The 13,530-nt window shown below is 37.7% G+C and overlaps 1 protein-coding gene across 4 annotated transcripts in view; it reads left to right on the top strand.

Moving 5' to 3' along the window:
* BEGAIN (brain enriched guanylate kinase associated) overlaps nt 1–13,530 on the top strand; it is a 169,165-nt gene that overhangs the window by 122,872 nt on the left and 32,763 nt on the right. The window lies entirely within an intron of this gene.

The following is a 13,530-nucleotide window of genomic DNA, read 5'->3' as shown; positions in this document are numbered from 1 at the left end:
CCAAATCACACCTACCCCATCATGTGACTAGCAAGCCATGCCCAGCCAGCAAGCCACGCCCACCCAGTCACGTGGCCAGCAAGTTACGCCCACCCAGTCACGTGACCAGCAAGCCACGCCCACAGAATTTTGAGTCCCACCCCTGGGTGGGGGGCACCGAGGATGAGTTTGTAGCACCAAGGGGGCAGTGGACTGAAAAAGTTTGGGAACCACTGTTCTAAAGCCTCAACATCTTTTTTATAGTGTGGTGACCAAAACTTGATGCAGTACTGTAGGTGTGGTCTTTATAGAGTGATATTAATACCTCACTTGATCATTATTGTATTCCTCTGTTAATGCAATTTAGGATTGCATTGGGTTTTTTGGCTGCCACTGCACACTCCTGGCTCATATTTAACTGGTTGTCCACTAAGACTCCAAGATCCCTCTCACAGTTACTTCTATTAAGCCTGGTTTCTATATGTGTACTTTTGTTTTTTCTTGCCTAGGTGTAAGACTTTACTTTTCTCTACATTGAATTTCATTTTGTTATATAGGGACCAGTGTTCAAGTCTGTCCAGATCCATCTGGACAGACAAATTATATCAAGCAGAAACAAGAAATATGGCACAAAGTGATTTGTCTTTGCTAATGCTTACTAATGTAAATATTCTTACCAATTTGATCCCCTCAGGTTATCACTTTAATTTAGCAGTCCACAAGTGGGATGATAATCTTACACAAAGCAAACACAAATACATGAAAAGGACATGCAGAAGTTTACCAAAAAGCAGAAAGAAATAATCTCATTAAGAAGAAATAAATATGCATATTTGTTCTGTGATTGAGTATATATTTATCAATAAGCCAACTGTTATCAACATAACTTAGCCTCTCTGGGTGAGGGACAGGAAGTTTTGATTTAAAAACAATCTTGCGTTTGTATTTGCACAAAGTACAAAAAGCAAATAAGAATTTGAGGCATATATGCCTCATATTCTGAATGATGCCAGTGTTGGTGATTAAATACACAGCTATATGTAGTCTTTTTTACTCTAAAGGGAAAAAGAACAACTATATTTTAAATTTACAGATTGAGCTTATCTGACCAAGGTTCCTTGGAGAAGGACTATCCTATCTGGGGGGCCAATCTTTACTGTTATCTACTAGTCTGCTAAATGTCCCAACGGTGCTTTTTTTTTAAAGGCAACCAGGCTTTTTTGATTTTCCATGAAGAAGTTTCACTTCTCCTCCAAGAAGCTTCTTCAGCTCTGACTGAATGGTGGAGAATGGAAGGATTTATATTCCTCGCAGTCATCTAGTTGTTAGCACTCTTTCTGAGAGTTGTTGAGGCCACTTGGAGGTTTATCTGTGCCCTTAGGGCATCTGAATAGTGTACATGGGTGTGGAACCTTCTTGGAACTGTTAAAAGAACTGTGTTGTAAACAGGAAATAAATGGTGGTGAATTCCTCCCTTTCAGGTTAGGGCTGTTTAATTTTAACATAGATGGCCTCTTTAACCCCTCTTTCAAACCGGCAGTCCTTTCTGTCCGGAATTATAAATTTTGGAAGACCATTCCAAAATTTTTCTTTCATCAAGTCACTGGAAAAGCTCTTGTCTGCTTTAACCTGCATTTTGAAGCTGTATTATGTTACATTGTTATTCCTAATTTTAGAGCAGAGCCTATTATGGTTATTGTTAACAAGGTGGCCTTCTTTGTTAACAATAACCATAATAGGCTCTGCTCTAAGATAACATGACAGTGAAGGGAAAATGTTTATCTAAATTATTGTGATTATTTGTCATATTTATGTGGTAGGTGAAATCCCTGAAGTGGGATTAGTGTTAATAATAATAGTAATATAGCCCAATACATCTAAATGTAAGGCAAAGAGCTTTGGAATGAAGGGTTAGAAAAGAGGTTTTCAATGAATACCCACAAGGGACAGATTATATACTTGCATGCTTACCACTTCTGTGTTGTGACAAATTCTAGGGTATTTTAGTAATATTTTAGTAATATTTAAGCTTATTTCCTATGCATATTTATGTGAAAATAGAGATGGGCCAAAGGGAGTGAAGCACTTTCTTCCTGTATTCAATCTAAAATGCAGATATTATTCAAATTTTTTTCTCAATATTGTTGTGTTTTCTACCATTAAAATATGTTTAGAAAAAGTTTCTGTAAATAATGCAAATATAAAATTATCTATTTTAATCAACTAAACGCAATATATTATACTTATAAACATGCATGTAATATATATTAGATTCATGTATTATATAATGAACAAAAATGCATATATTAGAATAAATGCAGATAAAGGCACACAATCATTTATTCTTTTAAAAAAACTCAAACTGATTTAGAAATTTAGCAAGATTCTTAACTAAAACCTGACTTATGAGAATTCAACATTTTCCCCCATTCTACCTGAGATTAAGGTCACTGATCTCAAATGGGCTGAGCAGACAGTTAAAGCATTGTTAAGATATATGCATTAGCGTATTTGAGAGCTATATTGTGCTCAATAAATATCCATAGGACTGTGTCACTATTGTTTTATGATAGTGGTGAATATCTATAGCTCGGGTGGAGGATGAGGGCTTTATGTGGTCAGTAGGTCTTATGATGGTGTCAGGGTTACATCAAGTCAAGATCTTGTGATAGATCTTGTGATGGGTCAGGTGTGGGTGTGTCAAATATTTTTTGTTTGGGCTATTGATATGCATACAACAGTGCAGTACAGATTGCAGGGGAGTTGTTCCATGTCCTGAAATGCTTATAACATCATTTAAAAGGAAGAGAAGAGGGCAGAAGTCAGCGTAGAAGCAATATGCCTTACTTTCAAGTACGCCTACCTACTAAGTTGCTGTACTGTTAGAATAAATTCAGAACATAAGTGAAAGTGAAGTGGCTTTTCTACAAAGCCGAAGGTCCCCGAGAGTGCGATTAACATATTACAGCTTAAAACCATTTAACATCCGGATTTAATTCTGGATGGTATAGTTTCCGTTTGTACATTTCTTCTCTAATATTTCTCTTATCTATTTCTCCCATATCTATAATATCAAAAAAGCCCTGATCCACACCTACCCCCAAAACATAATTAACACTATTACATAGGCTTCCTGTGGCATCCTACCTTTCTCTTCCCCCCCCCTCAAAATTGGGTCATTGAAATACAGCAGCAAGACTATAAATATAACAGACTAATAAAGTTTTGAAGAAAAAAAATACAGCAGCAAAACACCAAAATTGGATGACATAATAGTCTGATTAAAATACAAAAAGTAAAATTGGATCGAAATATTTTTTTAAAAAAAATCTTGCATAGTAGAATGGGCAAATACTTATACTCCATCTGTTCAAGGGCAATTTCATACCAACAGTGTTTCCAGGCCCCTGACCTTCACAGAACAGATGATCCAAAATTTCAGAGAAAACTACTAGACAGTCAGTTCTCAGTCTCCCTTTCTCAGCTGAAGAATGTGAATATTGTGATCCAATCAGTAACGTAAATTGCTAGTGCCTTTCTCACAGCCATCTTTCTCATTAGTATATTTGTGTGCCTTTATTTGGTGGCTTTAAAAAAGAAAGAGAGAGTTTGTTGTAATGGAAAGGAATATGAGGAAAAGTATTGTACAAAAATATTAAATATAGACAGAAGCATTGGAATCTCCCAAAGCTTTCCTGTAAAGTGACCATTATTTATCCTCTACATTTAAAATATCTGTACATCTGAAGGTAAATGCTAGTACATTGGCGATTTTGTAGAGACATGATTTTCTTAAGAACTGATTAAAACTGTATGTGTGGCTATAGTGGGTGGAAGAAAAGGCAGGCTCCATGTCTAATGGAGATTCTCAGTCATCCAGATCATGGTTGTCCCAAAGGTACTTTTTCAAGAGGCAACTGGACTTTTTGGTTTTTCTTTTAACCACTTCATAAACGCCTGGTACAACATAGGAGAACAACCATCTTCTCCAGATGAGCTGTTCAGAGCATCCAAACATGGGAGGTGCTTCCTTCTCTCATCCAATAGGCTGAGCTGAATTCTGAGGGCACTCCTCCTTGAAGGCTCCTCCTTAGTGTCCTCAGTTTTTGCTCAGCCTTCTTAAGAGATAGGCATTCTTGACTTTGCTGGATTCCCTGAAAGCGAACAGAAACAGCAGTAAGAAAACAAAATCGCAGCTCTTCACAGGAAAAAAAGGCAGGACTAGATTCAGCATTTAAAAGACAAGGGGCATTCTTTTGAAGACCACAAAGTCCACATTTCAGATGGAGGGGAGCGCTGGTTTGACAAAAGGGTCAAAAAGGCCATCTATATCAAAACTGAACAGCCCTCTCTCAACAGAAGGGGAGGGGTACATCACCTGTCTCCAGTCTACAACACTGTCCTTTCAACAGTTCCAAGAAAGATCCATACCCAAAAAACAAAATGCCAAGAATGTTTGCTCACTTTGGTAGCTCTTCCACTCTGTAACACACAGAAAAAAAATCTTATGCTTTCTATAATTTATCTCTTGCTGGAATCAAGGGGTTCTACCTTGTCTCCTCCCAAATGCTCTTAATGGTTTCATTCTTCATCGCTATGTGCATCCACCATTGAGATACAAGGCAATTAATGAGCTGGGTCTCCTCAGTCTACCTTGGGCCCTGCAAAGTAGAATTCTTTATGTTTATTTGCAAGCTGGCATGAAGATAGTTGCTTGGATTTGTTTCTGAAAGAACAAAGGACCTTTTGCTCATAAGTTGAAAGAAATGCACTTCTTGCTTTTCATCTTTATTCCAGTGCTAGTTTAATAGCTGGTCATGTTTGTGACTCATTAGTGAAATACATTCATAATACCCATTTTATGGTTTCCATGTCCCTGTCACTTAGCTGTGATAGAAAAGGAGGAGGATGTCAAGCATCCATGGGAGGGCAGCTTTTGAGAATAAGGTGATAGAAACATAGATCAATACTGCCACATTAAGGGGCAGTGCATCTTTGAATAAAAGCTTCTAGGAATAAGTGTTAGGGATATACACCCTAGCAGAACCTGCACGGAAGTCAGGCAGGCAGGCAAATATGTGAGACAAACGTTGTTGTAGCTTACACTCAGTAAAACAGATACAATGTGCTAGTTAAATAGTTTATTCCAGTAAGATTTATAGCATAGTCAAACAGTCCATATATCATACACTAGTTCAGTCCGTCCGGGGATTAATCAGTTGCAAAGTCCAGTGTCGAAAAAGAGGTCAGTAAACTTACAAATCAGTCCAGCAATATATCTCTTCGCAGTAGAGATATGAAGAAGTAAAACCTCTTTTCTTCCTTCAGCAACAGCAAAGAACACGCAGTTAACAATCCATCATCGTCAGCAAGCAATCCAGTAAGCCAGCAATGAATCAAGTTCTCTTGCTCCCTCTTATGGCGATTTACAGCCGCACCCAAAATTACATGCTTTGCAGTTAAAGTGACACACATTTAAATTCACTATCATAGTCTATATATATTATTTTACCCAAACTACATTAGGTAACCTATGTTATTCCTAACAATAAGCAAGAAATGATGACTGCTGCACTCATGTGTAGCTTATGAGCACGCAAAGAAATCTGATTATATTTCTAAAGTACAAAAACCATAGTTCTCTGGGGTTGAACAAATCAGTTATATCAACAAAATGATTAAAACTAATAGTAAACACAGCACAGTAATGGAGAGAAAATCATAATCAGCAGTGAAATAGTGCACAGATATTAAAATGTTTAGAATGATAATAACGTAGGTTCCAAGTAAGCGTTTTAAAGGAGGGGGTCCTACCAGCAGGATGCTACTGTTTTGATTATTGCCAATCTATATCACTGAATCTGTTGGAGAAACTGTAGGATGGACATTTATGAAGAGTTCATATTTTAAGTCATGCCTAAGTTGGTCACATGCTCTCCCAAAGGAGAAATTTAATTTATTAGCAATGCTTGTCTGTCAGGGATAGATTATAACACTGAAAGTTCTGTTTGGAGTTTAATTGGCCTTGCAAATCAGATTAACCCCAGGGCTAGAGGTTATGTACACTGCAAGTACTGTGTAGATTCTACACTATTCTAAGACAACCTTCCAGGGCCAAATAAATAGCTCATATAAGACACATCACAACATTTATGTCTAAGATGTTGTCAGGCGCAAAGAACAAGAATGACATGTGAAATTGCTTCTGAGTACTTCCCTTATTGTTGTTTGCCTACAAACAGAATCTTGCCAGACTAAATCAATGATCTGCCATAACTATAAATATACTCGGTGAATTGCTAGGGAGAGTCCAGTCTTGTTCTTTTCCTTCCCATCAGATATTCCAAGTTCTGCTTTCTCTTTGCCTCTAGGAAAGAGCCCCTCCCCGCTGCAACTCCTGACTACTTTCCACTACAGATGTATAAAGATCAAACTAAACCATTCATCTGGTTCCTCTCTCCCATTTACTAACTAACCTTCAACATAAAAATGCAAAATGCAATGTGTATTATTGGTTGTTCTGGGGAAGCAGTGATGGAATAGAATTGAGAAACATATTAAGTAAATTTGGAAGCCGAATCTCCCCACAGACACACACTTTTAGCCAAGCAATTTGCATAATGGCCTTTCCCTTTTTAACAAGTCTATTTGCTTTATAAGTTAACTAATATAGTGATTTGACTGTAGATTTTTAAAATGACATATTTAAAAAGTATTTGAATTAAGGGGAAGTTGAAACAGAACAATTTATATTAATGAATCTCTTTCTCTCTAATTCAGTTAGGACAGAATGCTTGCAGAGTTTTTTTCCCCTACTCATTTCCTTAGGAAACTTCAGACGATGGAGAATGGCGAATCTTAAATAATTTTAGCCATATTGAAGGTCTTCAAAAAAGAATAATGACGATGTCTAGTTAGTTATTATCTTAGAAGGCTACCAAGGATAATTTACATATGAGAGGAACTCTGGCTACTGTTTAAAATAAAAGGTACTTGATGGGAATAGGCATAGCAGTGTTTTTCAATCTTGGCAGCTTGAAAATGTGTGGACTTCAACTTCCAGAATTCCCTAGCTAGCATGGGTGATTGACATATCATGTGCTTTGGATCTATGCTGAGAAACTTTCCCTACATATGAACTTTTGAGTTGCAAACTTTTGCTGATATGAACAGACCTGTCCAAAGCTTCAACCAAGAAGGCTCAGGAGGAGACAGAAATGCAATAGTTTACAACATGCTGCATATGTATGCTTGGCAGTGCTGTTGTGTGAATTGTCTGTCAACAAGGGCGATGGCTGTGCCCTGCACTTAAGGGTGTGGGGCTAACAGACATACTTGGCCAAGCACAGCAAAGGCAGGCATGGACCCACCCCAAAGAGGGAAACGTAATGGTGCAAGAATGGCTATCAGGACTGGATTAGCCCTGGAGCCAGGCTACCAGCATCACCTGGAGGATACTTCCTTGGCCTTCACCCAGGAATGAGCTGCAAAAGGAAGCCAGGGCAGTCGCTGTTGCTACTCAGAGGGCATGAGGGTAGGGTTAGTCCCCGGTCATTCAGATGGAAAAGAAATGTAACTTAACAGTATTGTGCATGTTTTTTTGTTGGGCTTTAAAAATGGGTTTGTAAACCCCCTCTTAGAATATAACCTGTTCATAAGGAACACCCTGTCTATGCCAGTAAGGACATTCTTTTTTCTTAAATAATTTATAATAATGCATTTTAGATGCAATTGTATCAAAAAACTTACAAGAAAAATAGATGTGCATTCCATTGCTGATCTTTTCTTAAAGAAAAGAATACGCTTCAACAAAAATGGACTGCAGTTTGCCTTTATGGTTATAAATGAAGCAGCAACACACCAAAAGAAAAATTAGCCATATCTCCCAATTAAGAAGAGCCAGAGTAAAACAGTTCACATTTTAAACCTCAAGGCCAAGAGGGATTGTCAGATGGTATTCTTAAGTTTCATCCAGAATCTCTTTATGACATAAATGTCCAAATAATTCGTTTGGAAGTCAATTCATTCTAAATCAAACTTCTGACACATTTTTGATTCTCTGTGAGATATAAATAGCCACAAGAGCTGGTGTTAAAATCAATTGCTGCAGTTTTTTTCCCATCGCCTAACCTTGAATGTGTGCACAATTTGCTTTTTAGACCTTACTAGATTTTGTTTTTCTGCCTACAGTTACCCTGATTATCAAGACAGATGTGATACAAAATTGATATGCTGGAAAAAAATGTGTGGAAAAACTATGAATATGGATAATTGTGCAATACTGATTATTCAATAATTTTTACATCAACTTTGTAAATATTTTTTTTAAAAGTGCAGACAACCACAAGATTTCAGATAAAGATACACTGTTTTTATTAGTATCCCTGAAGAGGGATGAACATAGAGGCGAAAGTAATTATTACCTTGTAGTTCAGCTTTTCTATCTATTGGTGTTAAACTACATAATGTAACTGATATTTTGTTATTATCACAATTGTTATCACAAGAAAAGATACTTTTTGAATTGGATCAAAGAACTAACAATGTCCATCCTTTGAGGTAACCAAGGTAAAGAAACAGAAACTGCAGGGATTCCAGAAATGCTACTTTATTCTTGTAAGATATATTAAGAGACTCTTGAGAATCCTTTTAAAGAACAACAGGATCAAAAGGGGACTGTTGTTGTGTCTTTCTTCTGCTTTCTAACTTCTACAACCTGATTAATTGTTTGATGTCCCTCATGTCTTGCTAAGGTAAAAGCTCAATTTCTCTACAATCAAACTCAGATTACTGTTTCTCTTTACTGAAAGCCAAGCAAATACCATTCCTTTTTCAGCTCTCCAGAAATCATTAAAACCACTTATAAATGTATAATTATTTTTGATACAATTTCACTTGATATATATTATTTTTATTTCCTTAAATATTTTATAATTATATATAATTTTTATTAAAACTTTTTTAAACAAGAAGATTAAAAATTAATACAAACTAATTATCACTCTTATTATTTGTCATTGCTATGATCCCACTGCCAGTTATGCTGAAGAAAGCAAATCTTGGCTACTAAATCTCACATTTGCTTTACAGCATATGGATGATATGAAGCTTTATGGAAAATCAGAAATCAAAATCTAGTCATTGTAAGAATTTTTATCACAGATATAGCAGGGCAATTTGGCATGGATAATACAATAGCAATAAATTGGAGTACAATAATGAACAATAATTGAATATTAATGCCAAATGGCCAAACCATCAGGAAACATCAGAATGAAGCTTACATTACAAGTATCTTGGCATTTTACAGTTGGATAGCATCAAATGTGGACAGGTTAAAGATGTGATTACTAAATAATACATCCAAAGAGTGAGAAAATTGCTAAAGAAAAACTTTGTCTTCAAAGACAAAGACAATATCTTCAACATCTTCAAAGACAGCATCTTCAAAGTAATCAATTCCTGTGATACAGTACACTGCTGGAATTATTCACTGGACACAAACTGGACAGTTTGGACTCAAAAACAAAAAAACCTTATGACTATTCACTACAACATCCCAATATTGATATTAATGCCCTGCAGAAATAGAGGCAGATGTTTAATTCAAGTCAAACTCTTAGAAAAGAAAAGCATGCATTGGCTAATTATGTGAAAGACAGCCAAGAACAAGCATTGATGCAAATAAAAAAATGGAACTTACTGACTCTACAAAGGAAACAAAACAAGGATATTGAAATAATAACGCAGAATAATGGCAAGGATGGTCAATTTCTACAAAAGATTGAGGGGAAAGTGAATAAAGATAAAGCCTGGTAATGGCTTACAAATGGACCATTACAAAAATAATCTGAAGGCTTGATTGCTGCTCAAGAGCGAGCTATTCAAACTAATGTAATCAATGCAAGAACAAAAAATAATAATCAAATTATCCAAAGTGTAGATTGTGGAAAGAGGGAAAGAAATAGTAAATCATATACTCAACTCATGCAGGAAGATTGCACAAACTGCTGATAAACAACAACATAACACAGTCACCACTGATGACTGGACCATCTGTAAAAACTTTCAGATGGAACATCGGGAACATCTGTAAAAACTTTCACATGCCTTTGCTGAAAAATTGATAGGATCATTCAGTTGAAAGAGTGGTTGAAAATAAAATTAGGCAATTAAAATACCATGAGAATTCCAAATGCAAACCAATAAATCCTTGGCACATCATACATCACATTTAACAGTGGTAGAAAAGAAGAAAGTGTGGATAATTATGTGGTAATACCAGGTGATTGTAGAATAGAAGATAAAGAATTGGAGAAGATCACAAAGTATCAAGATCCAAAAATCAAAGTTGAAAAAGTATGCCATAAGCCCACCATGGTGGTCCCAGTTGTTATTTTACACTGGTTATTATAACCAAAAAAAAAAAATCTTGGACAGTGCTTAGAAAATCTGCATCTGAACTACAATGGACAAACTACTTGGGTCCACATATATACTACAGTGATACATTATGACATCCTAGGTTCTTGGGAAGAAAATGCATATGAAAGCCAACACCAGCTAAAAAACTGGTAGCTGTAATTTCACATCATTGTGTTAATAATAATCAATGCAAATATGGAAACATTTCCATTTTGGTTCAAGCATTTGAAAATGTTCAGGCTATATCAGAATCAAGGTATTTTCTTTGAGAAGATTTGAAACCATTGTGGTACTACTGAACAGTATGAAGTACGAAAAAACTCTCTGCTGCAGTAATAGCATCTTTTAAATGCCCGTTCTGGTGTTTCAAAATAATCCATTTGACTGATGAGCCTTCTCTTTAAACTATTGTGTGTATGTATGCTTAACAGTATCCCGTGAGACTATAATCAATAACACTTTCATTTGCCATGGCGATATACTGTATATCCCAGCTCAATGTACCATTCTGCTCCCATGGTGGCAAAAGCTGTTTGTTTGGGAAATTTGTTGCATGCTACACTGATTATGACATACTAATGAAAATAAGCCCTATGTACAGTATCCTCTTTTTTCAAAAACTCAGATGCAATACTCATAATCCCCTATCACTTTTTGCTTATTACCAAAGTTGGATTTTCTTTCCTACAGCCAAACTCAAAAGCTGACAGAATGTATATAAGCTGGGATGAGCCCTAAGTCTCTTCCCTCCTTATAATCACTTTCAAATCTGATACACTTGCAGCTTTAAAATTTAGTAGGCCATCATAACTCAAGTCTAATTCCATATTGTTATGTCTCACTTTTCTCCTATCACTGAAACTAAGAATACTCAGATTCTCAGTAGCTGTCATATTCATTTACTGAACAAATCTATACCATCTTAGCCGTGGTTTAGCATATTGGTCAGGACAAGTGGCCCAGATAGGACACTACTAGTTTCTTAAGCTATGAAGGTGAATGGAGAAAGTCTAGTTCTCCAGATGAGCTGTTCAGAGCATCCATTGTTTGGGATGATGCTTCTGTCGCTCGTTTGATAGGCTGGGCTTTAATTGAGAGGACGCTCCTCCTCCTCCACGGGATTCCTCCCTAGCGTCCCCAGTTTTTGCTCAGCCTTCATGGATATAGGCAGCTTAATTTCCTTTCCCTTGGCTGGAATAGCAAAGGCTTCAAAAGGAGTCAACAAAAAGGTTTGCTTTTAAACTCTAAACAACTCCTTTAAGGCTTTTAGTTTCAATGAGTCAGCTCCCTACGATATATAACTCGAGCCAAGGGAGCTCACCGTAGCTAATGATCTCTCGCCCCCATCAGAGGTGATCTCTCGCCCCCGATCAGAGGTGATAACGCCTCAGCCGCATGGCTAACAACTCACATTACGATCTTTTCAAGCCGAGCCGCTACGATCGCCGCCACCCGCACCCGACGGGAGAGGGTCCATTTTAAAAGGGTCCGAGGCTTTTTTCTCTCCCCTGGGAACACCGTCTGGGGTGGGGGCATCAGCGCCCATCTGCCCCACCGCGCCTTTTTATTCAAGGGGAAACTCTGCAATATCGACTCCCCACAAGGTGTGGAAGTGCTGAGCCGATTTAACTCATTAGGCACCTAAAGAGATAATGGCTGGCGCCATTGCAGACTCACTAACCATGTGGTAGTGATCTGCATTTTATTTCTGGAACTGTGAGGGGCTTTTCTTTCCCCAAGCAGGGGTCTCCTTCCTGGAACCCGAGGGAAATCACCCTAATACATATGTGTGTGTGGATGGATGGATGGATGGATGGATGGATGGATAGATAGATAGATAGATGATAGATAGATAGATAGATAGATAGATAGATAGATAGATAGATAGATAGATAGATTAGATAGATTAGATAGACAGACAGACAGACAGACAGACAGATATAGATATAGATATAGATATAGATATTCAGATATAATTATTCTATTTTGGACCCTTATTCATTAAGGAGGAAACTGTTGGCTTATGCCCTCACAGAATTAAACAGCAGCACCACAGCGAGTACCAAGGCCCATGTCCGCCTGTGCAGGAAGCTGTCATAGGCCTACATCTTATTTCAACAATTCTTCCTTTCTAGGCCTATGAGGTGTTCCAAATTTGGCTAATTCGGAAATAATAATATTAATAACAAAATAATAATAACGATAATAATAATAGGAACAGGAATAAGAATTCAATATTCTTACATAAGATTATACAAAACTGGGGAGCATTGTTTTAGGGTTCCCTGGCCATTGCTGGTTCAGGCCCCTGGGCGTGCCAACCGCCCAACATTTCAGCCTCATTAACAGTAAAATTTAATAAGCGGTTACAATGACAAGCGGCAGTAGCTCAAGAGCCTGTCAAAATTCTCAAACCTCATCTCCTCCAGACCTACTTCGGCTCCAATCCCCCTCTGCAACCACCCCTGAATCTGTCTGTGTAATCCAGATGCAGTGTAGCTGCACAAGATAAGATAGCCCATCTAGATCAGTACAAATGACTTGAAGTGCCTCTGTGGCCACATTGCTCCAACAGCGCCCAGATTCTGTCAAGATGATGACTTACCGGAAAAGATCCCTGCAAAGATGTGACTGTGGATGGAATTAGTAATACGCCAGTGTATCTCTGCGGGGGTGCAGCATACTGCTCTGAACAACAGAGCGCTCCTTCTGACTGGAATTCCCTATAACTACGGTCACTAAGCAGGACAGAGCATCCTTACCCTCAGGTATCTCTCCACAGGAGATTCTGTAGTTTCAGATATACAGGTATATAGAAGAAGCAAGGGCTATTGATCGGGTGGAGCCAGAGGACTCAGAGTTCTCCTGCTCAAATTCTCAAATTCCAGTTAGATTCGCATCAGCTCACAATAAGAGGTGATGGTTGATGCTACATCTCGACGACTAAAACAACACCGGCATCATTTTGTTTATTAGAATTCCATGGCATTATCTGTTGAGAGGCCACTTCCCCTCACAAGGATCTCTGTGAGGGTCCAGGGGACATTTATGCCCATTATGGACCTCTTTCTGAGGTTGACTATTGGGCTTCCTTTTTAAGTTCGCAGCCCTCACAGAATCTAGCAG

Source organism: Notechis scutatus, chromosome 1 (genome assembly GCF_049901735.1).
Source record: "Notechis scutatus isolate UNSWTSFEM ecotype Mainland chromosome 1, rNotScu1.2, whole genome shotgun sequence".
Lineage (NCBI taxonomy): Eukaryota > Metazoa > Chordata > Lepidosauria > Squamata > Elapidae > Notechis > Notechis scutatus.
This window is presented reverse-complemented; position numbering and strand designations above follow the sequence as displayed.